Below are 23,383 nucleotides of genomic sequence, written 5' to 3'. Positions count from 1 at the left end.
TATACATGTTAGAAGTATACACTGTGCAGCAGTCCTCTGGGCAGAATAGCATAGTTCACAACACAATTCTTTCCAGCAAATAAAAAAATAGTTTTTATTAGTGTTGGGCAGTATGAGCAAAAACGTGTATCACAGCATTTTTGTAAGTGATGGCAGTTCCACGTTATTTAACAGTATTCACCCCCCCCCCATGTGTCCTGGGTGCCGCTTCTCTTCCAACACCCCCCCCCCCCCACCCCGCAATGAATTACCAGCTGCTCTTTCCCCACATCATGTCACCCGCAAGTGCTCCTCTGCGCATCCACCTATGAGTTGCGGGCCGCCGGCACTAGAAATCTGTACTGTCCTGTACTACAAATAACGTTTCCCGGGCTGCAAAAATGAACAAAATAAACTTTAACTAACCTGCCTATGTTCCCCCGTTGCTCTGGTACCGTCTTCACTGTCCTGCGCTGTGGTCCTCTTGCTGTTTCCTTGGGACGGGAAAGTCACAGAGCTGCCAGCCTATCATCGGCCGGGGCGGGACATCGCTGTGGCCGGTGATAGGCTGAGCGCACTGTCATGTATGAAGCCGGCCTGCTCCTTACATGACAGTGGGCTCAGCCTATCAGCGGCCGGGGCGGGACATCCCTGCGGCCGGTTATAGGCAGATGGCTCTGTGACGTTCCCATCCCCAGGACCGCAGTGGAGGGACCGTGAGGCCGGTAACTGGGAACGTCGGAAGGCGAGTTAAAGTTTATTTTGTTTATTTTTGCAGCCTGGGAAATGTTATTTGTAGTACAGTACAGATTTGTAGCGCCGGCGGCCCGCAACACATAAGAGGATGAGCAGAGGAGTGCTTGCGGGTGACACGATGTGGGGACAGCGCAGCTGATAATTCCTTGGGGGGGGAAGAAGAAAAGCAGAACAGTGCTCGCGAGTCACATATGATTAGTTCCCCGATGTGGGGACAGCGCGCTGCGGCGGATAGATAACTCATTTAAGGGGGGAGGGGCCTCACCGGTATTGCGGTATGGGCAAAATTAATATCGTGCAGGAAATTTTTTTTGATATTTGTTATGAACCGGTATACCGCCCAGCACTAGTTTTTATCATGTAAAGGTGGGTCCATGGATATGCCAGAAGCTTTCCCAGCATATATGTTAGGCATTTACTGTAAAGACAATCGGGGAAATTTATTATCGTTGCTTTGGTAAGCAAGTTCTGTAGTCATTTTTTTCTTGCTATTTTTTCGCTTATGTATGACATATTTATCATACTATCACGGGGGGTTGATAAATTTGGCTTACATGAGCAAAAACCAAGAAATCACTTTTAAATACCATTTTTTTAAGCACACATAAGCAAAAACCAAATAATGACTACAGAACACCACTATGCAGCTTTGAAAAAAAATGTGTATACATATGTATGTGTGTGTGTTTATTACATTTTTTTTAGCACAGTTTTTTCTCCCTAAATGTACTTACTCATTTTTTTTTTTTTTTTGTTACTTCTTCTACAGATCCGTGTATCCTGTGGACTCCTTCGGATTCGGTGGACTACTTCGACGACCATCGTTTCTCTTTGCTTGATGTTAATAAAATTATTAATGAGGGCTTGTGGGGGAGTGTTTTTTTGTAATAAATTTTTTTTAAACCAGTTGTGTTTTTCTACTTACTGGACAGGCTTAGTAGTGGAAGCTGTCTTACAGATGGAGTCCATTACTAAGCCGGGCTTAGCGTTAGCCACAAAAACAGCTAGCGTTAACCCCCAATTATTACCCCGGTACCCAACACCACAAGGGTGCCGGGAAGAGCCAGTACCAACAGGCCTGGAGCATCAAAAATGGCGCTCCCGGGCCAAGGCGGTAACAGGCTGGCGTTATTTAGGCTGGGAGGGCCAGTAACAATGGTCCTCGCCATCCTGGTAACGTCAGGCTGTTACTGTTTGGTTGGTATTTGGCTGAGAATAAAAATAGGGGGGACCCTATTTTTTTTTTTATATTTAATTATTTATTTAAAAAAAAAAACACATAGGGTCCCCCCTATTTTTATTCTGTATGCTGACGGACCCCCCCCCCCCCCCCAACAGACTCCTATATCCCCTAATCATGTCACTTTTCCGGTCGGGTCCTGTGATTGGCTGCTGGTCCTGGCCAATCACAGGACCCAGCGGGAAGTGTGAAATGACAGCAGGGGATTTAGGAGTGTGCGACGCCGGTATATGTTATAAGGAGCCCGGGCTGACATTCCATTACAGTGCAGCCGCCCGGGCTCCTCATACTGCCTCCCCGCTACCCTCACTTAATAATGATGGGGACACTGATATACATCCCCCCCCCCTTGTCTCCCGCCCGCGTAGCTCAGCTCCCGCTGCTACAGGACTACAACTCCCAGCGAGTTGAGTGGCGCTGGCAGGTGAGAGGGGTGGGTTGTAAATCACTGCAGTGTCCCTGTAGCGAAGTGTGGGTAGCGGGGAGAAAGTATGTCGAAACCCGGGCGGCAGTAGCTTTTCCTACTCCATGTTGGAGCTGGAGTAAATTTAGTCAATTTTTACGGCCGTTGCGACATTTTATTGCGCAGCTGCGACTGTCGCAGTTAATAAATACCTGACTAAACCAAGTAAAGTTTTTAAACCCGCGTACCATAGTCAAAAAAACGAAACTTTCTCTTCTTGCTCGCATAGATTATTGTCGCATGAAAAGTCACCGTAGCGACTTTTTTGCGACAAATTTACACAGAAAAACTCGGGTAAAAGGCTTGATAAATGCCCCTCAATGTGAACACACCCTAAATAAGCACTTTTTGCATCTGCAAATGTAGTGTAAGAGGAACCCTACACCAAAGGACTTGGGAACAAAGAAGCAGGCCATAACATTTTATTGGGAACCAGGCATTTTGGAGTCCTGGAGTAATATCATAGTAATATGTGCGGCTCTGAACGTAATGCTCATATAGTGGTCTAGAGATAGGCAGCTAAATATGGCTGAATATAGACACAAGTAATGTAAATGCAAAAGCCAAGTCAATAGAATGAAGAAAAAGAGAAAAACATGTGATATCCACATCTGCAAAAGTACAAACAAACTGGAGTCCTTAGTGTTTACAGCAGCACGTTTTGTCTAGTGTGTAAAGCATAACGTATACAGCGATCTATGCCCAGTGTGAGATTACATGACAGAGAAGGAAAAACGTTGAACTTGGCTCCAAACATCCAAATAACCTTGGTTTACATTTCACCATTTTGCATCTTCTGAGTAAATAATGCTCAGGCAACTGCAAAAATGATCATAAAATCTGTTTACAGAAAGTACAGAAGCCACTGGGGCCTAGATATGGAATCATTTAAGGAGATTGTGATTGAAGCTGTAGTCTTAAAAGGGCTATCTAAAATAATTCTTTGAAGCCTGAGCTGGAACTGGAGTGGTGTGACTTGTTCCTGTAAAGAAAAGACTTAAAGGGGTTATTCGGGAGGAGAAAAAGGAATACTTTTTCTTGCTCCTAGCACTCCACTACTGCCCCCGGCCCAGTCTCGAGAATGGGTGTGACAGCATCCCAATAATTGCAAGTGGGTAAAACCAAGCCTGCAAGAGATGACCAATGGCTGAGTAATCTAACATAAATTTTGTGTCACCACTGGTCATCACATGTGGGTCATGTATATTTAATAAAGGGGTTGCGGTTGTGTTCCTTTACCATCTGACAGATTGCCTTTATAGTTGGAGGGGACTACAAAGACATAAAAGTCAGGAATGGAGCGAGGGGATGATCAAGTGGTAAACCGGTATGGGATCGGCCCCTTCTAAGCTATGTACACGATAATGTCACTCTTTTTCAGAGTGACCACAGGTCCTCTCTAAAGATGTAGCAGTTTAAAGCATTTTATAACCTTACATGCCCTGATTCCAAGTGTTTAACTTTTTTGTACATATGCATATTACGAGTGGTGCGCTACTTTGCCAGCAGGGAAAAATCAAGGCAAAAATGGATGCGTCCATAGAGAGGTTTTCCAGGATCAGAAAAACTTAGCTGCTTTCTTCCAGAAACAGCACCACTCTAGCCCTTAGTTTGTGTGTTGTACTGCAGCTCAGTTCCACTAAAGTTGTTGTAATACCATACACAACCCGAGTACAGGTGTAGTTTATCATTAATTATTAATATATTTGTTAATGAACTTGTCGAGGAATTGTATAGTATCGCACAGGCTACATGTCTGTGTATACTGATAGTTATATTGTGCTGCAGTACAGATGTACCTGTAAAAAGGGGAAAAAAAAAAAAGTGTAAAAAAATTAAATAAATGCCCCTTTCCCAATAAAACCATATATTGTCACCCCAAAAAAGAAAACAAACCTATAAATATTAATAGGTATTGCCACATTTGTAATAACTTAAACAATAAAAAGATAATGTTACTTATCCCGTACAAGGTGAACGCCATAAAAAGAAAAAAAAAGTGCAAAAATTGCAAATTTTTGTCCAAATCATGGAATAAAGATCAAAAGGTAGCATTAATTGCAAAAATGGTACCAATAAAAAGTACAGCTCATCTCCCATAAAATAAGCATGCACTCAATGGCGTTGGACGAAAAATATAAATGTTATGGTTGTCAGAACATTGCAACACAAAAAGGGGAAAAAAAAGGATTTTGTTGTGAAAAGTAAAAAGAACATTAAAAAAGCTATATAAAATTGGGTACCACCATAATCGTACCAACCCACAGAATACAAATAACATCATTTTACCATATAGTGAATGCTATAAAAAAAAATTGCCAGAAATGTTCACATTTTTCACAATATTTTGGAGATTTTCACAAAAAAGTGCTGCATGAATCAACAGAGATTTACCACTAATATAAAGTACAATATGTCACGAAAAAACTCAGAATCGCGTTGCTAAGTAAAACCATGTCAGAGGTATTACTACTTAAAGAGAGACAGGACAGATTTGAAAAATTGGGCTTAGTCCTAAACCCCTTTAGGACTGAGTGTTTTTCCATTTTTGCACTTTCATTTTTTCCTCCTTATATTTTAAAAATCATAACCCTTTCAATTTTGCACCTTATTATCCATATGATAGTTTATGTTCTGCGCTACCAATTCTACTTTGTAATGACATCAGTCATTTTACACAAAAATCTACGACAAAACCAAAAAAGGAATTTAAAAAATCATTGTGCGACAAAATTGAAAAAGAAAAAAAAAACACACTTTTTTTTTTACTTTTAAAGGCTTCAGTTTCTATTCAGTAAATGTTTCTGTAAAATGACACCTTATCTTTATTCTGTAGGTCCATACGATTAAAATGATACCCTACTTATATAGGTTTGATTTTGTCTTACTTCTGGAAAAAATCCTAACTACCGTATTTATCGGCGTATAACACGCACTTTTTAGGCTAAAATTTTTAGCCTAAAGTCTACCTGCGTGTTATATGCCGATAAGCCGCTGCAGTTCAATGATTTTAAGCGGGCGCTTTAAATCAATGAACTGCAGCGGCTTTGCAGGTGCAATGACCACCAGCACTGCCCGCTTCTCTCCCCCTGCCTGTCCTGGGGTCTAGAGCCCTGCTGCCGGCCCTTCTCTTCCCCTGGCTATCGGTGCCGCTGCCCATTCTCTCCCCCTGGCTATCGGTGCAGATAGCCAGCGGGAGAGAAGCGGCGGCAGCAGGGCTCTAGACCCCAGGAAAGGTAGGGGGGGGGGGGGGGGAGAAGCGGGCAGCGACGCACCCTCATTTTACCAAGCATATGTGGTTAAAAAAAAATGTACCCAAATATCCTTGGTAAAATGAGGGTGCATGTTATAGGCTGGTGCGTTGTATACCCCGATAAATACGGTACATGAAGGAAAATGAATTCATTTAAAATTGTCATATTCTGACCCTATAACACTTATAATTTTCCACGTATGGGGCGGTATGAGGGCTCATTTTTTGTCATGTGATCTGAAGTTTTTATCGGTACCATTTTTGCATTGATTGGACTTTTTGATTGCTTTTTATTCATTTTTTTCATGATATAAATAAATGTTTATTTTTATTTACACTGTTTTTTTTTATGGGAAAAGTACTTTTATTAGGGGAGGGGTTAAATGATCTTTATTTCCTTTTTTTTTTTGCAATGTTATATTTATGGGGGACTATAACATGGATTACAGTGATCTCTCAATAATGTTCTAGCATTGATCAGTGTTTATGACACTTGACTGCTCCTGCACGGAGCAGTCATTCAGCGATCGGACAGCAAGGAGTCAGGTAGGGATCCTCCTTGCGTCCTGCATGCTGTTTTTAATTAATGATACATTTTTATAGTTCAGACATTTTCGCACGTGGCAATACCACATGTTTATTTTTATTTACACAGTTTTTTGGGGGGAAATGGAAAAAGGGGGTGATTAGGGAAGGGGCTAATTCATCGGACATGCGGGAGGCAGGTAACGGACCCTCCGCTCGTGTCCTAGCTGACCAGGACATAGCGATTTCACCGCGATGGTCCCGATCAGCCCGACTTTAGACGCGGCGATCAAAATCTAAAGGGTTAATAGCGCGCGGCACAACGATCGGTGCCACACACTATTATAGCCCAGGGTCCCGGCTTTCATTAGCCTCCAGGACCGACCCGCTGATGGGGTGACCCCATCAGCTGCTGTATGCTCCACAGGATATTGAGTTGACCACACTGCTCTCTTGCAAAACCTCTGTCTGTTGGGAACTGTCCAGAGTAGGAGCAAATCCCCATACAAAACTCTACTACTCCTGACACTTCCTGAGATGGACAGAGGTGTCAGCAGAAAACTATGTGGTCAGACAAATAAACTAAACTCCTGCGCTTGCTTCAAAGCCACTTAAGGCATCGGGGCGTACAGGTACGCCCTGAGTCCTTAAGTACCAGAGGACGATGGCATACCTGTACGCCCTGCGTTCTTAAGTGGTTGAATAAGCATTCCGGGAATTTACTACTTTTTGCTTCTATAGTGCAGCATATGCTATTATTAGAGAATAATGTAGAACTTTCTGCTTATGTGGGAGGCATGATATATTTTCAATTTTGGTTTACAAAGCACAGTGATGCAGCCTACATTACCCATACATGATCTGGCTTTGGCATTTGATTATAGCAGCTAGTCATCTCATCAGGCTGCAATTGCCAGGATCACCCAGGTAAACTCAGACTTACAAGTGGGTTGGCGTCAGTTCACACTGTGGAGTATTCATGCATTTCCTTACTTAAAGGGGTCCTCCGGTGGAAAACTTTGTATTTTTAAATCAACTGGTGCCAGAAAGTTAAACAGATTTGTAAATGACTTCTATAAAAAAAAATCTTAATCCTTCCAGTACTACCTAGCTGCTGAATACTACAGAGGAAATTCTTTTCTTTTTAGAACAAAGCTCTCTGCTGAATCACGAGCACAGTGCTGTCTGCTGACATATCTGTCCATTTTAAGAACTGTCCAGAGTAGGAGCAAAACCCCATAGCAAACATATGCTGCTCTGAACAGTACCTAAAATGGACAGAAATGTCAGCAGAGAGCTCTGTGTTCCAAAAAGAAAATAATTTCCTCTGTAGTATTCAGCAGCTAATAAGTACTGGAAGGATTAAGATTTTTTATAGAAGTAATTTACAAATCTGTAACTTTCTGGCACCAGTTGATTTAAAAATATAAAGTTTTCCACCGGAGTACCCCTTTAAAGTGAAATCATTTTTTTCTTTTCTTTTTTTTTACAAATTGCCATGAATAGAAAGTGATTGACCTATAATCACAATTGAGGTGTTTTACAGACATCTGACATCTTTCGGCTGTGTTCACACTGCATTTTTCATAATTTTTTTTCTGTTTTTACAAAATTATAGTAAAATGTAAACATTTTTAACATATTTTGGACAATTTCAGTCTCCATTGTAATGTGTGAACACAGCCTAACTTCTATATATCCTAACTAGTAGGAAGGATCTGGTAGGTGATAATGTCATCCTCTAGGCCACAGGAAGTCAGAGTCTGCCATTCTGTTGTAACCATTAGGCACTGGAAGATTTTGAGAGTCAGACTTGTCATCACATGACCAAATTAAAATTATTAGCTGGAATAAAACAAATGGCACTGTAGGACTAGTGATGATAAGTGTGCATGATATAGGTCCAGTGACCCAGTGAAATGACCTAGTGATATCATTTCTATAAACAGAAACCACAACACAAATCTTAGTTTTCCTTATTCGCCTACAGTGAAGGCGCTCACTCTGGCCAGCGCTAAAACTTTATCATTTCAATGAGATTCTTCAAGAAAACAAATCAGAGGATAATGAATGAAGTGTCGGCAACAGTCTCTCACATAACAATCTATTCTTAGAAGAATATGTAACAGTAACCAAGACAGTGTTATTACAACTGCAGCAGAGATCGAGCTGTGCTGCCCGCTGTGAGATATGCTGCAGTAACCTGTTATGACAGGTATGCAAAATAGGGATCGTCCGATATTCATTTTTTGAGCAGATACCGATAACCTAAACAAAAGACAAACATAAAAATTGACCAGCGCTCAATGAAGTAAGACTTGATATATTACAGTAAAGAATAAGGTGGTATTGCACTTACTCCACAGTGGGGGATCTAGGTGGTTATTTCACCAAAGATACCCCCTCCACGTTAGCTTGCATCAAAACCCCCGGTCAGGATACCGATGAACAGCGCCAGAACAGCCAGTCATTCAGGAATCCATTTATTTAAACATAGCAACCCGTTCCAAAGGCTAAAAACTACCTTCTTCCTAAGCGCTGTTAATCGGTATCCTGACCGGGGGTTTTGATGCAAGCTAACGTGGAGGGGGTATCTTTGGTGAAATAACCACCTAGATCCCCCACTGTGGATTAAGTGCAATACCAACTTATCCTTTACTGTAATATATCAAGTCCTTCATTGAGCGCTGGTCAATGTTTACGTTTGTCTTTTGTTTATACTCTACGGGCATTTATTTGTCCCCGGAAGACTACGCGCTCTCCAGATCTGTGGATATATGAAGAGGCTACGTTCTGTGCCGATTTACCTGATTGCTGTCTAGGCTCGTGGGAGTTAGTGGGGTTGGTCACATAAGATTAGGTACCACTCCACGTACACCGGGTGAGTCCTCTCCTTTTTAATAAAGGTGGTGGGCCTTGGATTTGAGCGCTTTTTTCCCCTCTGTAATTTTTGTACATATACTCTCGATACCGATAACCTGTGAACTTTCAGGCCGATAGCAGATAACTTATACCGATATTCCGTGCATTTTAATTACCCCCCCGGGCGCTTTAAATCAATGAACTGCAGCGGCTTTTGTGGGGCCAGAGACCGCCACCCGCTTCTCTCCCCCTGTCTGTCCTGGGGTCCTAAGTCCAACTACCGCCGCTGCCCGCCGTGTGTGTCCAACCACGCCGTTTTGCACAATGGAGATTGAGAAGCTGCTGATTGAGTTCAGCCCCAGCCGCCCCTCCGCAGCCCTGCCCCGACTCTGCACTCTGCTGCCCTGCGGCCGGAGCATGCTGTACCCGGACACCGGAGGAGTGCTGTCCCCGGTCACCAGCCTGGCCTTCACCATGAACAGACTCACCGGCCTGGGGATAGAATTATAATTACCTGTTCCTGGGGTCCGCGCAACTTCTGGCTCCTGCAGCGTCCTGCAGCTGTTGCTGTGCGCAATGACAAGTGACGTCCTCAACGCGACATCACCGTCAGTGGCCCAGCGCACAGTGACTGCTCAGGACGCCGCCGGAGCCAGAAGTAGTGCAGAATCCGGGAATAGGTAATTATAAAACCAGGGATGGGGGAGGCAATGGTGCAGTGGCGGTCTCTGGCCAGAGGGGAGGCAATCCGGCAGCGGTTGGACTCAGGACAGGCAAAGGGAGAGAAGCGGGTGGCGGCGGTTGTCGTCTGGCTAGAGGGGAGGCAATCGGGCAGCGGCGGTGGTTAGACTCAGGACAGGCAGGGGTAGAGAAACGAGCGTCGGTCTCTGGCACCGCAAAAGCCTCTGCAGTTCATTGATTTAAAGCGCCAGCATTATCGGCAAGGTAATTGCCGATACCTCAGAAAATCATGAATATCGGCCAATAATATTGGCCAAACCGATAATCGGTCGGTCCCTAGTGCAAAACCCAAATAGTACTTGCATCGTGTAGCAGCAGCTAACAACTCCTGTGAACAAGTCGGCGACACTGATCACCTGCATCAGAATACAGAGAGGATGATTTACACTTACACTAAGTGCAACTCATTCATACAGTTGTTGGGTGGAAAATTTGCTTACAGCCCAGACACGAACCCTTCTGAGAAACATTGGGGGGATTTATCAATGGTTTTAGGGTAGGGTCATACGACGTTAGTGAACCTGTGTGACGTATTCACCGGCATTCCACCGAAAATAGTATGCTGTTGTATACTGTTAAAGGAAGCAGCGGACCATATTGATTCTACGGCCAAATGGGAGTCACCTACGCTCTATTTCAAAAGCACAGCAACTTATATTTTTTGAGTCAGCTTAAAAAGGGTGCTCCGGTGGGGAAAAAAAAAAAAACACTGGCCCCAGAAAGTCAACCAGATTTGTAAATTTGTTTTGTAAAAATCTTAATCCTTCCAGTACTTATAGCCAGAGGAGGTTCTTTTCTTTTTGAATTTCTTTTCTGTCTGACCACAGTGCTCTCTGCTGTCACCTCTGCTGTTGTCAGGAATTGTCCAGAGCAGGAGCAAATCCCCATAGCAAACCTCTCCTGCTCTGAGCAGTTCCTGACATTGACAGAGATGTCAGTAGAGAGCACTCTGGTCAGACAGAAAGGAAATTCAACAAGAAAAGAACTTCCTCTGTAGTATACAGCAGCTGATAAGTACTGGAAGGATTAAGATGTTTTAGTAGAAGTAATTTACAAATCTGCTTAACTTTTTGGCATCAGTTTATTTAAAAACAAATAATAATAATAATTGTTTTCCACCGGAGTACCCCTTTAAAATATTGCATAGGTCCCGAATGGAGTCACTAGGTAACTTTGCTCAGCCGCAGAAATCAATAGGGTACGATGCCTCCATTAACAGTGTACGTCGGCATCCCACTGAAAACAAGATGCCAACCTGCATTATTAATGGGAGCAGCAGACCCTATTGATTTCTATGGCCGAACAAAGTCACCTACAACTAAAGGGTGCACTACTAACATAGTATGAACATACTCTTATCGTGTGTGTGTGTGCAAAAATTAGCAAATTTTTGCACAATAGATGATTTGTTGATTTGTAGATGCTTTCTACAAAACAATCTGAATGTAATGTGGCATTATTAGCATTTTACAGTGATCAATAATTTATCAGCTACAAATTGTTGCAAAAATTTTGCGCAATCTTACACCAGCCCAGACCACACTTTGAAACTTGCTTAGCTCTACATTATTTTACTATTGACGAAAAATATGCACCTTTTTGATAAATTTAGGCATCTGTTCTTTGTAGATCTCCCCTTATCACCTTATTCTCATGGGGATTTAATAAGGTTACATTTACACACTGATGTTAACGCCGCGGGTTTCCCACTATGGGAGATCTGCTCAATTGTCACTACCATTCACTTTAAAGGGTCTGCTGGCAATCTTCAATTCTGCCACTATTGCAGATTTTCTGTGGACCCAATGAAGCAAACGGTATCTTATTCATGCCATTTTCAATGTGAACATACACCCATTAGTTCGCACCATGGCACTTTTTTTTGTGCCCATTTAATTTCCTTCAGAATAAATAGGGTCACTTATTCTACAAGCATTTCTTAACAAAGGTGAGATGAAACATAGGATGCAGATTACCCCCACTAAATGGAGTATAGCCACATCCAAAATAGACCAAACATTAGGGATCGTCCGATATCGTTTTTTTAGGGCCGATACCGATAATCGGTGGAGGTTAGGGCCGATAGCCGATAACTTATACCGATATTCCGGTATAAGTAATCGGCTATTAATCCCCCCGCGACACCGCTGCAGATCATTGATTTAAAGCGGGCGCTTTAAATCAATACACTGCAGTGGCTTTTGCGGTGCCATAGGCCGCCGCCGCCACCCGCTTCTCTCCCCCTGCCTGTCCGGGGGTCCTGAGTCCTATCACCGCCACCGCGCCCACACCGCTGCAAGGTAATTGCCAATACCGATAATGCCCAAAATCGTGATTATCGGCCGATAATATCGGCCAAACCGATAATCGCTCGATCCCTACCAAACATGCTGCGAAAAGCATGCAAATACATGGCAGAAACTGTTGTCTTAAAGTATTATAGCAGTATTACAGTGTGGTGTAGTACATACTGCTACACAGAAAAGACAACAACACAATCATATCAGCTTATTGTTCTGCCCCTGGAATGTACAATCTGCACATTTCCTAGAACGGCTCCTTTAAGAAGATCTGTGATCGTTAAATCCCATATATTTCCCTAGTTTGTGTGAACACTGCTGTAGACGAGTCTGACAGCTTACAGCAGCGCGATCCCCAGACCAGAGCACCTGTGACAGACGTCATCCCACAGCTCCTCCCCTACAATTGCATATAACAACAGATACTCCCCCTGCCCATGCCGCCCCGTTGTGCTCACAGCTACCATCATCGCTGCCCCAAATCCACCATCAGCATGGGCTCCCGCTGCAACATGCCATTCTGAACACACAATGTGTTAAATACTGTGATATACTTCAGGAACTTTGCTCTTGCACAACCTAATGCTGTCTAACTCTTGTAATTTTGGCTCCATCCCCAGTATAAAAATAAATTTAAAAAAATCACTTTTTTTCATAAAAGAAGACTTGCAAATTCCAGCATCTGCAGAAAGAATAAACCCGTCTATTCTTTCTGCAGACAACACACAGAATGCATTGCCGTCTATGAGTGTTATGGCATGTAATGCCGGCGCTCTGCTGTCAGGAGCAATGTCAGCACGGAGATTTTCTGCATGGACATTGCCTTAGAGTCCGACTACTCACACAGGTGTCTGGACTAGAGATGAGCGAATTTACAGTAAATTCGATTCATCACGAACTTTTCAGCTTGGCAGTCGATGACTTTTCCTGAATAAATTAGTTCAGCTTTCAGGTGCTCCCGTGGGCTGGAAAAGGTGGATACAGTCCTAGGAGACTCTTTCCTAGGAATGTATCCACCTTTTCCAGCCCACCGGAGCACCTGAAAGCTGAACTAATTTACGTAGGATAAGTCATCAACTGCCGAGCTGAGAAGTTCGCGACGAATCGAATTTACTGCAAGTTCGCTCATCTCTAGTCTGGACCATTGCAATGTAACTGTTTTCTATCCTGTGGCTCTGCAGATGCTACAAAGCCACAACTCCCAACATGTCCTGACACCCAAAATAAATTGTGACTCTTCAGCTAATACGCAACTACAACTCCCATTATGCCCTGACCTGCGGAACTCAAGTGCTTGCAAAACAACAACTTCCATCTTGCTCTGACAGTTTAGTTCATCACAGTGTAAGTGAGTTCTCCAGCTGCTGCCAAAACTATAACTCCCACCATGCCCTTATAGCCAAAGCAATCAGGGACGATCCAGTATCTCCAGGAGGCTGTCAGTTTATGCTGGGAGTCGTAGTTTTGCAACATCTGGAGAGCAATAGGTTGGGGAACACTGCTATTAGTTGTATAGTTATTAATTAAATCTCTGGATGTACACAGTCTTGCCATTAACATATGAAAGGTAGAGACATTAAAACACAAGTAAATTAAAAAGTCTCAAAACTTTATTATACAATTGAGAAGTTTTACAGTAAAACCCCACAATGACTTCAACTTTCACTACTTCCAACTGCTAAAGCTTCTTGCTTAAGCATTTCAGTTCGGCATCTTCCTCTGCTCTAAATGCATCTGTGTTTAATTGGGTCATGAGCACCCGCTGCTACTCACTGCTCATACTAATAGAGACCCTTCAATCTGGAGTCTCTTTACTTCTTACCCTGATCCTTATCCTGAGCAAAGAAAGTAAATGTCACTTACCGTTCAGTCCTGAGGCTTCAGCCTGTATGTGTGTCCAGCTAGGGATGTACTTGGTCTCCAATAGAGCGATGTTTATTTGGAGTGGTCATACATGCAGCGCGCAGATAACAGCTTATCATGAAAGCCAGCTCAGCACATGTCAAAGGCAGGAGGCACTTCTATGAAATGTACATAGTATAGGAGGAATGAGGAGGAGGGAAGATGATGGAAGAGAAGGAGGGGTGCTCACGCTGCACCTCTGTCACACTGTCTGCTCCTTTCTCCTGATGAGAGTAGAAAGTCACCCCCTCTGTGGATCCCTCCCCTGCACCCCCCCCCCCCCCCCTAAATCTGGCGTGGTAACTGCGAAAGTGAAGCTAATTGGAAGGACATGGAAAACCCGTCTCCCATCAAGAGCCCTCCGCTGCCTTTGGTGCTGGCTAGTGAATTGATGGCAGACGGGATGATTATTGTTTTTTCTCTATTTACTTGGGGTTTTCTTAATCACAAACAGACAACCCATGGAAAAAATAGTAAAACACGCAAGTTTCACCCCCTCCCCCCAATTCCTTATAAAGGAATTTATTCTGCACTAGTAAACCCTTTCATTGCCAAGGTCACAGTCATAATGCAAAGTGCTACTACTTACTGGGGGTTGTTCAGGAGAAAGGCTTTCACAAGACAAACTACACGGACAACAACGAATCCCAACCTCAAAAGTCCCTGGGAGAACTGACAGCCACATATGTCCAGAAGAAGAGATCTGAGAGAGGAGAGACTGGGTTAATAAGGATTCCTGCCTGCTGAATGCAATTAAAGCTATGTGCACATGAAGTTTTTTGGAGTGTATTTTAAGGCATAAAATGTCCATATTAGGCTAGCTTCACATCATGTTTTCCCCATATGTTCAGGTTATATGTCAACCACCTGGCAAAAAGGTATTCTAGCGTATACATTGCAGTGTATTGACAGTATAAAATGAACACATATTTATGTTCAGAAAATGGCGTAAACTATGTTTGGCCCATTAAACTCAAAGGGCTGAATGTAGTTAAAAAGTACCTGTCACCAAACATACTTTTCTAAACTAACTCTAGCTATATTCCCTAATTACTCCTAACACTCCTCCCACCCTGAAATATTTTTTCAGAGCTTTAAAAAGCTGTGTATCTTACCATTCTTCTTGCTCACATCTCCTAGCAGGAGAAAGTGGGCGTTTCCCAGCAAGCATGACATCACTTAAGCCTGCTAGGGGACCACTTCTGCCCTCACATCGTTGCAGTGCTGTGATGAATAGAAGACATCAAGCTCTATGCATGTTTCAGCGAGGCTCTATGCAGCTTTCAGCGAGGCTCTATGCAGCTTTCAGCGAGGCTCTATGCAGCTTTCAGCGAGGCTCTATGCAGCTTTCAGCGAGGCTCTTTGTAGCTTTCAGCGAGGCTCTTTGCAGCTTGCTTTCAGCAAGGGTCTCTGGAGCTTTCAGCTAGGCTCTCTGCAGCTTTCAGCTAGGCTCTCTGCAGCTTTCAGCTAGGCTCTCTGCAGCTTTCAGCTAGGCTCTCTGCAGCTTTCAGCTAGGCTCTCTGCAGCTTTCAGCTAGGCTCTCTGCAGCTTTCAGCTAGGCTCTCTGCAGCTTTCAGCTAGGCTCTCTGCAGCTTTCAGCTAGGCTCTCTGCAGCTTTCAGCTAGGCTCTCTGCAGCTGTCAATCAAGTTTGCCAGCATTAAACCTCCAGCATTAAAATGATTATAAATATATAAAACTACTCCATTCTGTATTTTTTTTCCCCTAAAATTTAAATTTTTTCTGGAAAAAAAATAAAAAGGGTTTTCATCATGGCTTCAAAATTTTCGGGAATTTTAAACCTTTAGTCTTGATTGTGATTACCTCCATGCTATTATTGCTTATCCATTTTTTCCTTGATTCTCCTCTGATGAATGCAATTTACTTTTTGGGGGAAACACATTGGGATTACCGAATTTTTTAAAATATTAAATAATACTAACAAACTTAGTAGACCACAACATCCTGTTACTGACTTCATCCCAGTGACCAGTAAACAGCAAAGGACGAGACAGATGCATGACTTGTGAGCCGCATCCCATGCCATTTACTGGTCACTGAGGAGAAGTCAGTGAGAGGAGGATTGGGATGCATACAGGTGGTCACTGGTGACCACAACACAGCGCCTTAGCCCCATTTGCTGTCGGTTGATCGTGAGGCCATTTACACAGCTCTATAATCGGCTTGTGCAAAAGGGATGCGATTTATGCGCCTGTTCTGGGAGGAGATTGATGGGAGTTTGGAGACAAATAAAAGGTTATTCTGGTGGCACATGAATATGTTTAATTGACTCCAGGTGCTGTGAGGATAGAAAAGTAAGCATATTCACCTGCCCTCTTCCCCTGCTATTCCTACAGCACTCAGTCCCACCTCTACCTGTGACGTCTTGACCACACTGGAAAGGCCTGCTCAGCCAATCTCTGACTGATGCCGGTCCCAACTGCTGCCAGTGACTGACTGAGGCAATTCCTGCATGAATGACACAACATAAGAAACAGACATATTTTGACAGCACCTGGAGTCAATCAAAGCAGCTGACCCCCTTCACTTCTATGGCTGAGCGGAGTTACCTAGTGACTCTGACTCCATTCAGGACGTATCTGCTGCTACCTTAAGCCAAGTCAAAGACAGGGGGCTGTTCACTTTTAAAATAGCAGTGAATGGGGTCCACTGCTCCCATTACCAGTTTATGCCAGCATCCTGTTTTTGGCAGGATTTTGACGGATATAATAAACAGGGGCAAGAACGCAGTGTGGAACAAGCCTTAAACATGCTATGCAAAGGCACGGCCGTGGGGATGCAATCATTCAGGATGGTGGACGGAGGTCCCTTCACCTGCCTCCACTGCTCTCCCAAGGTCTTTTTTGGTCTGATATCAAGCAGACCAGAGAAGAAGATTGCCGATCATACTGATCAGTGCCATGCCTATGCATAGCACTGAACAGTATTAGTAATCTGATGATTGCTTTAAATAGTCCCCTAGGGGGACATAAAAAGTGTAAAATAAATGTGAAAAAAAGTTTACAAAAATAAAAACACATGGAAAATAAAGTCCCTCCCCCAATAAAAATGAAAAAATGTTACTCATAAAAGCGTGAAAAAAAAATTTAAGGGGTACTCCAGGGAACTAAACACATAGCCCATCCTTTCCCTCTCACCAACATATTTTTTGGTCTAAATATCATTCATGAGCTATGTAGAGCATTTTTCCCCTTTCATTTGTCCCTTACATGCAGGGAGAAAGACGTAAAAATCAGATCCTGCTTGTCTCTGTGCAAACCTTTCACTGAGGCTAGCCCCCACCATCCTGCAAGACAAACACCATGTGATTTCTGTCTTCACAGCCACACCTCCCCTCCCTCTCCCTGTGTGAGGATTTTGCCGGCAGATAAGCCCAGTCTCCTCAGCACACAACGCTGCTCTTTGCATGCTGTAGATCTAGTCACTGACTGCTGTCATTCAGAGCATAGCATGATTTATTGCAGGCGGGGGGAAGGACAGTTTGAAAGAAAATACATGTACAGTAGGGATCGACCGATATTCACGATTTTGGACGTTTTCGGCAATTGCCTTGCAGATAATCCGATAATGCACCGCAACATCACCGTCAGTGCGCACAGTGACAGCTCAGGACGCCGCCGGAGCCAGAAGTAGCGCGGACCCCAGGAACAGGTAATTATAAAGGGAGAGGCAATGGGGCAGCAGTGGTGGTTGGACTAAGGACCGGCAGGGGGCGGCGGTCTCTGGCCAGAGGATAGGGAAGGGGGGGGTTGGACTAAGGAGGACCCCAGGACAGGCAGGGGGAGAGAAGCGGGTGGTGGCGGCGGTCTCTGGCCACGCTAAAGCCGCTGCAGTTCATTGATTTAAAGTGCCCACTTTAAATGAATGATCTGCAGCCGCTTCTTCAGGGCCGGGGGGGTGGAGAAATAGACGATAACTTATACAGGAATATCGGTATAAGTTATTGGCTATCGGCCTGAAAGACCACTGATTATCGGTATCGGCTCTAAAAAAATCGATATCGGTCGATCCCTAATGTACAGTGTGTTTACAACAACACAGCATGCACACAGATAGTAAAAGCAATTGGTTGGCAGCCATTACACAGAGCCGCACAGATTGCTGGGCTGCAAGCAAGGAAAAATAATATTCAGGAGACAACAGGGGCCAGAGGAGCTGGCAAAAATCACATGGATAACTAAAGAGGACACAGAACAGGTATCAGGGGTGTGGAAATGTAATAAATAAACTACTTGTCCACTGGACTAAAACGGAGCAAAATCTACTTGTCCCTGATTGTCCCACTTGTCCTGGCCAATTTTTGCTTTTACACTCTCGGTTTTTCCTCCTCACCCTATAATAGCAATAACTAACTACTATAAGGATACCTCTTGATTTTTCCATAACATAAGCTCTGAAAAAAAAAAATGTATATGTATATATATATATATATTGGTGAAGTTGAAATAGTAGAACATAATCTAGCAAATTTGGTGCTTTTCTACACCATTTACCTTGTGGTTGAGCGAACATGTTGTTATTTTGATACTTTAGGCCGTCCTGATTACAGCAATACTAGATTAGTATAGTTTCCGTCATGTTTTACTAATCAAAAAAAAAATTTCTGAACTTTTCGGAATAGTTTTTAACCCGTTTACGCAAAATCAGGTATATGTACCTGAAGATTAGGAATGACTTCCCGCATCATCAGGTACATGTACCTGAAGAGAATAAGAGCCGCCGGGCGCTGTGACAGTTTATTGAGCTTGGCTGTGCTGCACAGCCGAGCCTCCCTGAAGCCGGCCGGGGACCTCTGTGATTGGTGCTATTGGTCCATCAGTACAGATGGACCGATAGCAGGAACCTGGCGGGGATCTCCTCCTTCCCCCTATTCTGCGTCGCTTCACACCGTGAAGCGATTAGTGGTGAAGGGGGCCATGTCGGGGAGGCCTACCGCAGCACTCAGCATCCTGAGCGTAGCTCCAATCCTGAGTTAACCCTGTAGCCGCTGCGGTCACAGTGAGCTCCCTCTGTCACTGATCGGCGCCCTGCAAAGTGACTTAATGACGGCCAGTAAATATCGGACAAACACAGACGTGGTCAAAGCCGTATTATCGAATGACAGAAGCGGACTGTCTGAACTATCAAGCTTGCGAGTAGCCAATAATGCGTGAAACACAGATACCGGGCACCATCTGTGTGCCGTGGGGAAGTACCTGACACAAATGGGTTGCCCTGGTAGGGACGTCTTGGTACTGAGTAGTGTGAGCACGTAGTGATCGGATGCCCAAGATAACTGAGACAGCTTCAAATAAGGCGACTTGCCATTAGGAGCCGTAAACTCCCCAGGTCTAAGGAACCCATAGAAGCCAAGAAATAAAGCAGCCTTCAAACACAAACTGTTGGTTAAACCCTATGGGGCTAAATCCAATGCATCCGATAGTTGCCTAAACAACTCTCCAGAGAAGGGTTGCCTTGTGGGAGATTTAAGTACCCTTGAGTGCTGCCTTGACCACATGGGATGAGAACAGTGAACTTCTGTCGGGGTAGGATAATGATAAAATGTGTTGAATGCCTGATAGGTAAATTTTTATGGTGTTATGCGCTAAATGTAGGGTAGAATGGCAAAACCCGATGAATCCTTACACAAATGATACTGAAAGATGGTCATCAAGTGGATGGGCAGCACAAAACTTACTGAACCACTTCCATGCAGTGTGGTACACTTTCTGGGTGTTAGGAGATAGGGAAGAGGTAATCAAATGTTGCGCTATGGAGATAAATGCTTTCAGCCCATCACTAACTCCTGGAACGGCGGTACTGGAGACACTGTCAGATCTGCTTCTGGACAAATCTGAAAGAAGAGTTGAAAATTAAGCCGGGACAGGGCATCCGCTGCAAAATTTTAGGCACCTTCGATGTGCGCACTAGAAAAATGAAATTCACCCACTAAAGACAACCATACTAGTCTTCTTAACAGTGACATCACCATAGATGAGGATGACCTTCCCTTCAACAGAATACTAACCGTTGCCTCATTGTCAGACACGAAAAGCACAGTTCTCCGAGACCACTCATGGCCCCAAACCCTGGCAGCGGCTACCACAGGGTATAATTCAAACAATGCCGAGCATCTATAAAAACCAGCTAGCTGGGAGACTTCCACAGGCCACCTGCCAGCAAGCCAGCGATTGCCCCAAATGGCTGCGAAGCCTATGGATGATGATGCATCGGAAAAGACAAGGGGAGAAGAATTGTCAACACCAGGCGTGAAAAAAGAAATGCCATTCCAGTCTGACAGAAATGTGGTACACATGTCTAAATCAGCCACTGCCCGTTCGTCCAGAACTACCATGTCATTCTGTCCCGGGACCGAAGTCATTAAGTCAAGCAACCTTGAAATGAAGGTCCGCCCCTGGGGGATTACCCTCATTGCAAAGTTAAACATGCCCAGTATAGACTGCAGCTCACCCTTCACTACCCTAGGAGAGAGCAATAAATTGCGAACAACTTGTCTAATGCGGGCAAGCTTGTCCAGTGGCAGTCTGGCCTCCATGCGTTGCGTATCCAGCACTATGCCCAAGAATGTGAGAGACCTGGAAGGACCCTCGACCTTTTTGCAGCTGCTGGAGAACTGCTAATGAAACGTCAAGGTCTTTGGGTGGTATGGGACCTGGCTCTATGAAAAGAAAGTCGTCAAGATAGTGTATGATGTGTGTACAATCAAACCTTTCTTCCAATAGCCAATGTAGTGCCTGGGCAAATCTATCGAAAAGCCACGGGCTACTCCTGGAGCCAAAGGTCAACTTCACCGCGAAGTAGTATTGATTACGCCACTTGACCCCGTGCCATTTCCCGTGCATGATAGGCAGTAATTTGAAAGCGTCTGAAATATCAAGTTTTGACAACCATGCTTGTGGGCCCATGTTCAAGATTACTGCTATGGCCTGATCTATGGAGGCGTATTTTATTGCAAACTCTCCAGCGGGAATCAGGGAGTTCTTGCTAGGCGTGGTGGTAGAGTAAGGTGCCGACAGGTCGTATATGAGACAGTGTTTATTATTAAAGTTTCCAGTAACTAAACCTATGGGACTAACCCGCCAGACATCAAAGGGTGAAGTATCAAAGGGACCAATCATAAAACCCTTATCTACCTCTGTATTAATGAGAGTATCCACGATGCTAGGATTATTCAGGGCATATCTCAGATTGCCACATTCATTTGTCTCATATGGCAAGGTGACGAACCCAGTGTGGAAGCCTGAAGACAGTCCTCTCACAAGGAACTCGACAAAAGCTTTGTCTGGGTGCTCAGACAAGAAGGATTCCAGGCAAGCCCCGTCCACCACCGATAGTCATGCCCTTGACTTCTGCGGACAAGATGACTTGGGGTGTGCTCTAAAACAATTTGCGCAAACGTGCAGCAACCTACATTGATTGTAGTTGCAAACTCCATAATTAAAGTTATTGCAAACTTGGGATTTACCAAGGTATTTCATAGGACGCCCCAACTTGTCAGTTAACCCTGATGACTTTGTGGTCTTAGGCTGACTGGTGGAAGTTGACGCGCCTGGAGCCTCCTCCGGCCCATTGCTTAATGAATGACACCAATCCGAGGTATGCGTAAAAGACTGACAGTGCACACAGGCAGGGGCTTTAGGGTTAGCAAAATGACTACAGAAGAGTTCTGTGTCAACAACTGTACAGTTGATGGTAGAATTGTACTGGACTAGTGCCGCAGCTGCCTTGGCGGAAAAGGACTTGTGGTAGTCGTAAAACGCCGATCCCCCATACTTGTGTGCAAATTCAGTCAGCTTATACAAGTACATATCTAAATCCTCTCGCCTCTCTGGTTTGACGGAACATAGGATGTCTCTGTAAATGGCGAAGGCCATGCTGAAATCAGCTAACGATAACTTGCGGTTCAGCCTGACATCCTTGGCCTTTAAAATAACGGAGACCTCACCGCAAGCTATCGTTTTGTTTTCCGATAAATCATGAGAGGCGATGAGGAGAGAGGCCAGGTTGATATCCTTACCGTCAAGGATGTCTTTTTTTAAATTAGCCGAAATAAAGTGTGCCGGGGTGATGTTTGGAATAAACATGTTCGGTCCGGCCGAAGCCACTAGAGTCTGCGGGGGTAATGATGAGGAAGCAGAAACAGGCGCCACAGCCGGCACCCCGGACCCCTTGTTCTCCAACGCATCAACCCTGGCACATAAGGAGGTCACCAAGGTGTTAAGTTGCGTGATTGAGGTGTTGATTGTCTGTAACGACACTTCCCCGCAGCTCGCTAGGCCCAGACTGGTCACTAATCAACAACCGGTATAGTTCAGCTTTCCTCACCGTAGCAGGAAACGGAATTCCTTTACGAACGAGTTCAGCGGTTAACTTAGGGATGGTCCAGTTACGGAGAGACGGTATACTGCCGTGTTCGGATGCCCTGGATGCATTCTCCAAAATAGAGGCTCCGTCTTCAATATCTGATACATGAGACATCCTAGTAACAATACAGACAGAAAAACTGAGTAACCATCCCCAGACACTAATAACAGACAACAACTGACAAGCTCACTTACGTAATACTTTACAAGTTAACCCACCAAATAGAACAGGCCAAGACTGGAGTAAGAGGTCTGAAGGCGTGACAGACCTGGATCAGTGACAAGTGCAATTAGTGCTTAACATAACAGCTAAGTGACACGTGACAAAACTCTGTGAACTACGAGTCCGGCCCAAAGACGTGATGGGTCATCGGTTATAACAAGATCAATTACCCAAAAGACGTGATGGGTAAGGTAACATAATGATTTCACTACCTGAAGAACGAGATTCCCGAAAATCCACCTACAATAGAATCGAGAAATCAGCGTACCATCGAGAACAGTATACATCCAACAAACTTGCCATAACTACAGACTCTTGATCACCTGGACACTATACCTAACACACGCCACCAGCTGCTGACGAGGTCCCCACCGACCAGACAATAACTGCCCACGGTCAAGCCTCTAAACAAGAGTCAGATGTAAATTGGGAATACCGTTAAACCACTACTACCCCTTGTACATAACTTACCAAGTCCTATGGTGACTTTAAGCGAAAACTGTCCGTATATCACAGAACTAACCGCACCTTAACTGAAAACGAAACACAACATGAGAACCTGTCCACTCGAGGTACCTAGTACCCACACGAGGACCCAAGGACAAGTTGGGTCAGTGGATGATATGACTACCGTTGCCCAAGGACATGATGGGTATAAGGACTTAAGAGTTTTAATTACCTGATAATACGCTATTGTTGTTCAGTGAAATTGTGCCACCACTGCTTACTGGGTGAAGCTCAACTTGAACTGATGAAA

At 44.2% G+C, this 23,383-nt stretch overlaps 1 protein-coding gene across 5 annotated transcripts in view; it reads right to left on the bottom strand.

The window, feature by feature from the left end:
• Nucleotides 1–23,383, bottom strand: part of RIPOR3 (RIPOR family member 3) — a 209,861-nt gene that overhangs the window by 163,113 nt on the left and 23,365 nt on the right. For 2 of the 5 annotated variants that reach the window (XM_056549213.1, XM_056549215.1), the window contains exon 1: nucleotides 13,983–14,230. The exons of 1 other annotated variant lie outside the window; for it this stretch is intronic. The gene's annotated coding sequence lies outside the window, so the exon portion shown is untranslated. Of the gene's footprint in view, nucleotides 1–13,982; nucleotides 14,231–14,610; nucleotides 14,701–23,383 lie in introns of those variants that run through there. 2 more of the 5 variants (XM_056549212.1, XM_056549211.1) reach the window with 2 other exon arrangements.

The sequence above is a fragment of the Hyla sarda genome, chromosome 12 (assembly GCF_029499605.1).
Source record: "Hyla sarda isolate aHylSar1 chromosome 12, aHylSar1.hap1, whole genome shotgun sequence".
In the NCBI taxonomy this organism is placed as follows: Eukaryota; Metazoa; Chordata; class Amphibia; order Anura; family Hylidae; genus Hyla; species Hyla sarda.
Note: the sequence above shows the minus strand (reverse complement) of the source record. Positions and strands in the feature narration are given on the sequence as shown.